Source organism: Cupressus sempervirens, chromosome 3, assembly GCF_028749045.1.
Source record: "Cupressus sempervirens isolate cs-2001-9-10 chromosome 3, ASM2874904v1, whole genome shotgun sequence".
NCBI classification, from domain to species: domain Eukaryota; kingdom Viridiplantae; phylum Streptophyta; class Pinopsida; order Cupressales; family Cupressaceae; genus Cupressus; species Cupressus sempervirens.
In genome coordinates, this window is record NC_143120.1 from 715,749,636 (window position 1) to 715,760,467 (window position 10,832).

At 34.1% G+C, this 10,832-nt stretch overlaps 1 pseudogene; it reads right to left on the bottom strand.

The window, feature by feature from the left end:
- Positions 1-5,658: 5,658 nt before the first annotated feature.
- Positions 5,659-6,252, bottom strand: LOC149568772 (tRNA (guanine-N(7)-)-methyltransferase pseudogene; annotated as a pseudogene).
- Positions 6,253-10,832: the final 4,580 nt, after the last annotated feature.

A 10,832-nucleotide genomic window follows, 5' to 3' on the forward strand; every position in this document is an offset into this window, starting at 1 on the left:
TTCTAAAGATAGAAGCAAAGCATCCTCTTCAGATTTGTTACTTATCACATTTGCCTCCTTGTTCCCTTCTGGTTTATCTCCTTCATTATTCTTTTGAGTAAAATAATCTTTCTTCTTATGCCCTATTTTACCACAATATTGGCAACCTCTCAGTCCTCTAGATTGAGACCTCTTCCCCTTTGACTTTCCTCTTGATTTCCCATGATTTCAAGAATTATTTCCTCTCTCAGTCCTTCTACTTCTGCTTTGTGCATTCAAAGCACTTCCTAATGTAGATCCACTTGAGGTTTTCCTACCAATTTCTTCATTCAAAATAACACTGATCACATCATCATATTTTATGGTATTAGATCCAGAAACAAAATTACTCACAATTACTACCCAGCCATTCCAGCTTCCAGGAAAATAATAAAAAATCAAGAGAGCCCTAATTTCTTCATCAAAATTAATACCCATAGAAGATAACTAACTGGTAATAGTATTAAACTCATTTAAATGATTTTCAATAGATCCACCTTTTTCCATTTTCTTATTAAATAAACACTTCATGAGAAATACCTTATTTGAAGTGGAGGGCTTTTCATACGATTTCACTAGGGTTTCCATGAACTCTTCTATCTTTGCTTTTGTGATGTTAAATGTCAGCGATGGTGCTAGGCATAACCAAATACTTCCAAGTGCCTTCATGTCTAAAATATCCCAGTCCTCATTTGTCATAGTTCCTTGGTTCTTAGTTTTTCCTCCCAACAACTTCCATAAATCATTCTAATAGAGATAGTCCTCCATTTGCATTTTCTATAACTGAAAGTTCTACCCATTAAACTTGTCAACCCTCAACTAACCCTCATCTGCCATTACTCCCACTCAACCATTAGACCTTCTTGCATAGGATCGCTAAATTTTTTTTAAAAATGATGACATAAAAAAATGACGACGGTCTAGCTCTAATACCACTTGTTAGGATTAACCTTAGATAGAAATAATAGTTATATGCAAATATAACCAATATCAAAAAATAATAGATCACACAAATGAGAATACAAGACACCAAGATTTAATGTGGTTCACCCAATCCCTGGGCTACATCCACCAATAGCAAGTCCAATATTATTATTATCCAATGATTACAGCCTAATTACAATCTATAATCCCTTATAGCTCAATACTACCACAAGAACCAATTTTCACATCACACATAATGAAAAATCCCTAACCCTAGGCCTTTTTATACAAGCTTTTTGCTGCTTACAAAATTAAGGTAGAATAAGAGAAAAATAGTAGCCGATGCCTTTGACCTCGACTTGGGGGCACTATCCCCAAACTCACATAGAAATAATCTAGAAGGAAACTATGATGAATAAATCTCTAAGTCTAATTAGGCTCCACATCACAACAGTATGGTATTTACATCACCTAGTCCAAGTATGTGAAGGAAATACTGAAAACTTTTGGTATGGATGTTCAAAACTAGTTAGCACACCTATGGTCACATGACATAAACTATCAAATGATTCTACTAAAGTAAACCAAAATTTGTACAAGTCTGTGATTAGAAAATTGCAATATGTAGTTCATAGAAGACTTGACATTGTATTAGTTGTTGTGATTATTGCAAGATTTTTTGCAAATCCAAAGGAGAATCATTTGATGGCAGTCAAAAAAATTATGAGATATCTGAAAGGAACATAAGATTTTGGTCTGTACTACAAGAAAAATGATAGTTTTGAAATGAGAGCCTATACAAAAGCTAATTGGGTTGAAAAATTTGATGAAAAAAAAAGTACAAGTGGTGAAGCATTTTTCTTAGGAAAGAGACTAGTTTCATGAACTAGTAAGAAAAAAAATTATATATCACAATCTATTGTTGAAGCTGAATATGTGGTTCTTGCAGTGAATTGTACTAATGTGGTATGGATCAAACAACTACTCAAATGCATGGAGGAAACTATTGAACTTGTGTTACTTTATTGTGATAACATAAGTGCTATAAATATATCTAAAAACCCTGTGATGCATACAAAGACAAAGCACATTGCAATCAAGTATCATTAATTGAGAGAGTTAGCTCAATACAAAGAAGTGAAAATGGAATATGTGAATACCAAAGAGAAGATAATTTATATATTCACAAAATATTTACCTAAGGATGCTAATGAGTATCTAAGAGGTAAACTAGGGGCGACATCCCTATCCAAAGTTGTTGAAGAAGCATGACAAGTGCATTCTATCAACTGAATTCATATTTTACACCTTGATATAGTGGGTTTTACTTTAGGAGCTACCTAAAGTAATCAAAGAGCTAGAATAGACAATTAGTCACAAGTAAGGTGACAGACGGAGAACCTAAATTTTTAACATCTATATGTTGAGATGACAAGTCTTTGACATTGTGATCAAAGAGGGAGAAATATAGAGAGAAATTATCCTAAAAGAGGGATTATTACCTTAGAGGAAAAAATAACATGAAGAATAGAGATATACCGAATACCTAATGAAGAGGGAGATATGCATTAAGAGAAAAATAGGGAGAAAGTAAGTTAGGAAGATAGAGGGAGATAGTCAAAAGAGAGATATACTTGTAAAGAAGAGAGAATGACACTATGAGGCACTATGAGAGAGATATGAAAGAAAGTTACAAAGAGGGAGACTGAAAAAAGATTGAAAAAGCCACATTGCCCTACATAAAGGAAGGATACATATTGATAGAGGGAGAGATTTCAATACAAGGTATTATTTTCCTTTTGGTATTGTTGTTGGGTTTCCATGTATTGGTTTACCATCAATGCCAAAGAGGGAGATTCTTGAAAACTAGAGTATTTTTTGTATGGAATCATGGAGCAATCATTATGTTGTCAATGATGTCAAACCTACTACTTGGTGGTGAGATAATTGCTTGTTTGGCCTAAATTCTATCATTTGGTTGATTGATGAAGAGGATTTGAAAAGGGAGAATAATAAGCGCACCTAGAGAAAGGTTGATTTATTTAGTGTACAAAAATAGTGCTACGACCAAGTAACAGATGGAGCATATGATGTATTGTTTATCTACCTAAAGCTAAAGTTGATGGATACATGAGCTAAGTCTAGAAAAATAAAGAATACAAATAGAGTCTACTAAGATTGACTGAGTGAATAGTTCCAATGTCGAGCAATGATAGTGCAAGTTGAGCATAACATCAGTTAGTGTTGAGTAAAGTGAAGTTACAGTGTATGCCGAGCGAGCTTACTATGTGCCAAGAAAATTCTAGTAAGTGTCAAGTAATAGTAAAAGATAGTACAAGCTGAATGAATTTTAGTGGATACCAAGAAATATGGTGTGTGCTAAGAATTAGAGGGTAGTTATTATTGAGTGACAACAATATGAGTTAGAACATGGATTTGTTGAATCTCAACCAACAAAGTTAATTTCTTGGATTATGTGAAGCGTGTGGAAGATAATATTGATGAGATGGAGGCACATAATTCAAGATAAAATAGTTTGAGGAAAATTCAAGGAGGATTGCACATGAAGTTTCTAGAGGGAATAAAATGGAAAAGAGGGAAGATTCAATGAATCTAACTGAACCCTAAAATGGACAATTTTGGTTGAGTGGAAAAATACCTAAATTCTCTTTATAAAGGGATATAAGGCTAGGAGCAACTATTGACATGTTCAACAACCCAAGGAAGACAAGAAGTGTAGGGTATTGCTTCATATGGTAGCCAAATATAAGAGTTTGCAATTGGCATGAAAAGAAAGAAGAATCAAGAGGATGAATGTTTGAAGGGTGAATAAGATGTCAGAGGTGAAGTGTGAAAGCCAAGCAGAATGGAGGATTGAAACAGAGATCTATAATCTACAATTGAGTTTTGATTTGTTATCAAATTATGTCCTACTACTACTTTCTAATCATTGTACCAGTTTAGGATAAATCCTTTGGATTAAGGTTGACCTAGTTGTTATTTTTAAACCCTTTAACTAGGTGACATTATAATGGAATGTTCTAAAGTCCTCTAATAAGGATCACTCCTAATAGGGTGATTGAAATCCCTTAACTACGACACATTTAATAGTGTGTATTGTAATCTCTAACAAGGTTGGCCTTTCATAGGGCATCACTTCAGAAGAATTAGAATTAGTAGCATGTTATTGATGGTTTTCTCCAAATTGGGTTTCCACATAAATCCTTGTGGCAAATGTGTGAATGATTTTGTGGTGTTTAATGCTTACATTTCTAAAAAGTGATTATGACTTAGGATAGTGACCTATGAAGTTATGAAATTTTTAGATGCATGCAAGATACATGATAAGCATATATATGTATGAGTTTTTTTAAGTGCTGAAAATTTTTATTGAGACATTTGGACCTTGGACAACTAATTCTCCCCCCCTCTTAGTTATTCTAAAATATTCCAACAATAGAGATGTAATCATGGTAGTTGGCATCATTTCTATATTAGAGTCTTCTATATTTTGTACCTCTTTCTCTTCATCCTTCTTAATTTTACATTATTCCTCAAAAATAGTTTTCCACAACTTTGTTGTTGACTGTAAAACATCTTCAATATTATTTGTCATAATTTGAAATGTATTTCATCTTGGAGTCTGCCTATTAGCATGCTTTTCCAAGGCCTCTGTGATTTCTTCATTTGAGAAGTTAAGCATAATTCTCTTCAAGGTTTTCTCCCTCATGTCCCTCTCTATTTTCAAAACATTTGTCAATCTCTGTGTAATTACCTTTAATAGGAAATTAAGGGCTTGGCCTTTTAGCTCATTTGGATCATATTTTCATTTGGCCATCTTTTCTACCAGGGAATCATTTATTTTTTGTTTTTATTCTCTGCCTTTGGATTCATATTTGATGTCTTTAGAACCTTCCATGCCACTTCCTTCTCTTAATCTCTTCATTTGTTGCTCAAAGGGTAGTGGGGGCTTCTTTAGTTGGACAATAGGAGTGTTTTCCTCTTCTTCATCATAACCATCTTAAAGTTTTAGCTTCCTTTGGGATTTTCTTGCAGTCATGATTACAAGGGTAGCTATCTTCTTGAGTGTAGCCTTCTTAGGTGTCCTTATGATCCCTTTTCCTTTCTTCTTTGGAGACTCTTTTTCTTCTCCTTCCTCTTCCTATTCTTCCTCTTCCTGTTCCCATTCTATCTCTTCTTCTTCTTCTTCTTCTTCTTTTCATCATTACCTTTACCCTTAGTGAGCATGAAAGGATCATATTTCTTTTCCAATTTCTTTTTCAGGGTTTCCATTCTCTTCTTCCCTCTTTTCAAAACTTGATGAATCTCCATCTCTAGAGATATCATAGTCTTGACTTCATTATAAGTCCCAAAATATGTTGCCTTGGGGTCAATAGGCTTATTCGAAAGAGCTTCTATGATATCCCTTGTATAATCTATATTTACTTCATATCCCAAGGGTCTTACCCATGCAATCCTAGGTATGACTACTTGAATGTGAGTATTATCACAATCAACTAAGAAAAAAATATCTTGAACATGTTGCTCAACCAGGGAGGGGCCAAGCCCTATCACTAATAGATTTGGGAGCATTTTGTGACGTCAATTTGCATTTGGCTTTTTTTTTTGCCTTATAGCTCGATGACGTCGCAATTGCGACATCATCGGGCTATAAGGCAAAAAAAAAAGAGGCGCATTGCTCATTATCTGCTGCCGCTAAGAATTATCACTGCCTTCGAATTGCCAAATCGAGCACCCAAGGTATGGAAAAGTTTCTGCTGCTTCTTTCTCCTCCTTTTTCCTTTTTATATGCTCTGGAAACAAACTTAGTAGGGACACTACAGAGATATTATCATAATGGCCCGGATTCGCTTTTCGCAAAGCCAAAATTCTTTCTTTAACATACTCGCTTACCTTGTCACGGAGCTCCATGCCTATCATCAGGGTTGATGGGAAAATGGGTGAAAGCTGCACCAGAAGCCCACCAAAGCTGCAACCAATATTTGCAAACCAAATTTTCTTTTCTTGACTAGTTGAGGCAGAACATGCGTTCACTGGTTTCAAGTCCTTAGAGTTCAAGACTTCGTGTTCTTCTTGAGCTTCGCCATTAGGGTTAGGCGCTGGAGATTTGTTGTCTTGGAGATGTTTTCTAGAGAAATATGAAGGGAAATGGTCGGCATAATCGAATTGAGTTGGACAGAGAGGTACAGGAAAGTGCGAATCACTGAGAGGATTGCTATGAGCTTGCACTCTGTAAAAATGCTTCCTTGGATGCTTCACGGACGCGCAATGCTCTCTAGCATGCGACATTGCTCAAATTCGAGGGTTTTTCTTCACATTTCTTGACGAGATTGGAGAGAAGCTCTGTGGTGAAGAATGACTATTGTAGAACCTCCTAGATGAATGGTTGCCGTAACACGCCTCCCGTTGTCTTGTCATATTTCTTCAAGATCTTTGCAACCCCTGTGTAGTCATGGTCTCCCTCAACGGACAAATTTGACAAAACGGGGGTTTTGAATTTGAGAAAGGTGGAAAATTAGGGACATAGTCCATTATTAACCTTACATACCTTTGATAAACACATTCAAAAACCTTTTGTCTTTTCAGGAACCCCATATACATCTGATAAACACATTCAAAAGCATTTCATCTCTTTTGGAACTATTGGAATACTTTCAGCAACATTAGTGATACTAGATGATGCTCCAATAGGTCCAAGGCAGATGTTGCAATGACTAATACAAAATGAAGGTGTTGCAATATTTCATGTAGAGAGTTCGTTTGAACTTGATACTGGTATTGTGTTTTCTATGGAACAAATGAGAAGCAATTATTAGAAAATAAATAAAATATAAATTGTTCAAATGCAGGAAAAAATTAAATGAAAATTTATTGCTTGTTAAATATACTTTCAGATGTAAAATGGAGGTTTTTTAGTGTGTTGATATTTAAAAAATCACATTAAGTATTATTGCCGGCATGTTATCATTGTCTGTTTATTATGATTAGTATTATTTTTCTATCTTCTTTGTGTCATCAATCAACAATATTTTTCTTTCATGTCATTTTAAGTTAGTATTTAATGCTGAAATAATACAATTATGTACAAGGTCTTGAAGGATTGGAGAACAATGGAGTCTATTCGAACAATGTGTGAGAAGGTATATTTGAATTATTATATATTAATGTATTTGATTTAGAGCTCTACTAGAATTGATGTTTTGTTTTTAGATTATAGGCTTGTAATTGAGCTATTAACAGTTTACAATACAGTTACAATTGGATTGAAAAAATGAATTACAAAACTGTCACATAAAATTAGATTTAAAATTTGATACATGCCCAAAAATCTTGAGGAAGATGTACCTTTAATTGTCAAAGCCAAAGGTTCTAGAGATCTTGATGAAATTTGACAATCATCATTTGATTTTAAATGAGTTGAAGATTTTCCTTCAGAAAATGACTGGAACTGCTCCACATGCTCTAATATCTTACGAGCTGCCACTCCAGATTGTTGTGACACTAGAAGTTCATATGCCAACAAAACCCCCTGCTTCTCTATTTCCATTGGTTTCTTGATAACTGCAATCAAAAGAAAGAAAGAAAACACTTCTGTTATAATCTATGATATCAAGTAATGTGTACATGGATTTATAGAAACTTACAGCAATATAAGAATATTCGGTACTTCTCAAAAGAACTATTTAACTGTGTTACAAAGAAGACGTGCATACATGTTTCCTATAAGATTTCAATTTATGACCTCTCACCCATGTATTTAGCCTAAATGTATTAAATATAATAAATAAATAATTTATTTGATTGAATTGTTAAGTAGCTGATTGAAATGCACCAAAATTACCCAATGGGAAGTCAGAGCTTGTCCTTTGTCGGTTCATCCTCAACGGCATATAAGAGCGTCTCCCACTTTTTAACAGCCGAGATGCAAATTGTATCATGTCAACAACCAATATTTTATCTCAAATAGCCAGAATCAAAGGCAATCATGGAGGGGAAAATGTTGTGTTGCCCACCTGTCATCCACATGTAATTGGAAACTGTATGGGCGACCACTTAGATTCTGTAGTGCTTACAAGCACAATAAAAATATTCATGGAATAAAGGACACTATAAATTTTTAGCAATTTTAGAAGTAAAATAGGTATTCATATGGAGGAGATATTTCTTACATATTTAGTATTCATTCTTTTATAAATATGAACAGTACATTTAGTGGTGATTGCATTTAGAAGATGTTTACAGAAAAGAACATTAGATCTTGCTAACCTCTTTAAAGTGAGAGCTACCATCATCTATATCCCTTCTTGCCCTTTTCCTCATGTGATCTTGCTCTGCATTTTGCATTTTATTTGCTTCCTCTTCAACCTCTTTAAAAGTGCGCTTCCTAGAGATACATGAGTTGAACCATTTCAGTGCATACTCTCTAAGAAGACAACTCTTTTCATTATCTCCTTTGCAACTGCCATTACCCTCTTTGAAATTCTTAATAGAGTTATTTCCTGATTTTGTTCTTTGTGCAATGTGATGCTACAGTAAATGTTTCTTCTTTGTTTGAAATCTAAATTTTATGTAGAATGAATGTATGTTTCCAAGTTTCCTCTTCTATTTCACAAAGATCGCACCTTTTCCACTGTGGGTCTAAACTTTTTAGTTACAAATTGCTCGTCTAGATAAGCTTCGTCAGGAAAAAATAATCAAACAATAGATATCCGCTGTTAAATTTTGTGGTTTCTAATTTGAACTACCTTTTCTAATCCAGGTGATATTGCCTTTAGGAATACAGTTTTGCAGCATCTATCTAGCCAAAATTAAGCATTTTTACAGAAACAATTATTGGCGAATAATTGTATTATGATTTATTCGTGGTTTTCACAGTCTGTTCAGTTTTTGTCCTGTAAAATAATCACTCGTCAGCGATTGGAAAAATTGGCTTTCAAAAAAGTCATTAAATAGAATGCCAACCGAATCTTAGTCTTGAAATAATGTAGCTCAGAAATAACGGCCGACATTTGAAGACTTAAAACTTTTATTACTCTTAAATACAAAGCCTTCATTTAAAATCTAAGTTTCCCTCTTTGTTTTCATCTCTCTTTTATTAATTTCACCAATCAATTTTTTCAATCCTAAAGTTCATATATTTTCACTTTTATTTTTATTTTTATTTTTAGAGTTATTATTATTTTTAGTAATTTTATTATTCTAACTATTTATCAATAATAATAATATATATATTTTTGATTAAGATAGTTTAATAAATATCTACATCACGAGTTCAGAGTTCCGAAAAGAAAAAGAAAAAAAAAAGGATTTTTCACACCCCCTTGAATATATACAATTACAAAATTAGGGGGTGACGGTATCAATTCTTTTTAACTAGCTATACTTAGACTACAATCCATTTTCATTACAAATATTAGCAAATTTATAATCTGAAAATTCACTATTGAAATTGACCCCATCCATCCTTGGCGTTGGACACCTTTGCGTGAGCCACTTGATCAGCTTCACTCTGTCTATTATCTTGATTGGGCATTGTATTCCAACCATCATGCTACACTAGTCCCTGCTCTTCATGATTATGGACTAAACCTCCACCAGATTGCTGATCAGCTCCCCAACCGGATTGAACAACATCAACCTGATCCTCCTCTTGATTATACATATTTTCCCAACCTGTTTGAGGAAGCTCAGTTTGAGGGACATCTTGCAACTGACATTCACTAATATATTTGTTCAATTCATCCATTTCTGTTGGAGCCAAGAAGGATTGGAATCCTGAAACATAGTTTGTAGCTTGAACTTGATCTTTCTTTATCATTAAGCACCCTTCACAGATTAGCCTCATAAAGTCTGATCTTTTGATTTGAAGAACCAATGATACTTGTGACATAATATTAAAATGGGTGAGTTTAAAATTAAACTCAGTAAGCTTACTCCTCTCGGCTTGAAAGATTTCTTTATTCCTGTCCTTCCATAGAATCCATAACACCTCAATAGTCAGAACAAACCAAAAACTATTGAATTTAGAATCAAATCTATCCACATATCCAGCAAGGATCTCTGACTAGGAAAAACTATTAATACAGTTCTACTTACATGGAGACCCCAAAAAAATAGACCATATCTTACGTGCATATAAACATTCAAAAAATAGGTACTCAAAAGACTCATGAACATTACAAATATTACAACACACAGGAGAAAGACCAATTGATGAAAGGACTTTCCCAAGAGCTAACTTCTTAAATAAGAGCAACCACTTGAAACAAAGTTTTTTTTTGGCTCTGCTTTACTTTTCGACATGTATTCAAAGAAAAAAGACCAAATAGAAAAAGGCTTAATTTTCCCCCAACACTGAGACACCCTGGCTATGAGAGAGGAGTCATTTTTCATACAGAGATAAACATTTTTGGTAGTACTTTCTGACAACAGATTACCATTAATCCATTTAATCTTCTTTAAGGATCCATTAGCATCTAACAATTCTTTTGGCTTACAACTAAGTATTGCTTTCTTAATAAGGTTATATGTCTTTTTCTGCGAGTCAGGAATGTTAAATTTGTATTTGATATCCTCCCACTCCCTTAGCTGCCCACCATCCATAATGTCCTATATCAACGAGATCCCCTTTAAGTTCCAAGCCTTGACTAAACAACTCTGTGTTAAAGCCAAAGGTTTACCATTATAGGAAAGCCCCCACCAAATAGATCTATCTTTGACCAGATAGTGTGGAGGACCTCCTACTGCTCCAATTTGCAATATCCTCCTCTTCACATGCATAAAACAGAAATGAAAATGTTATAATCTATCATAACAATGGTCTTTATGTAATGCGTATACTACCATAGTCCATACACAATTTTGAAAGA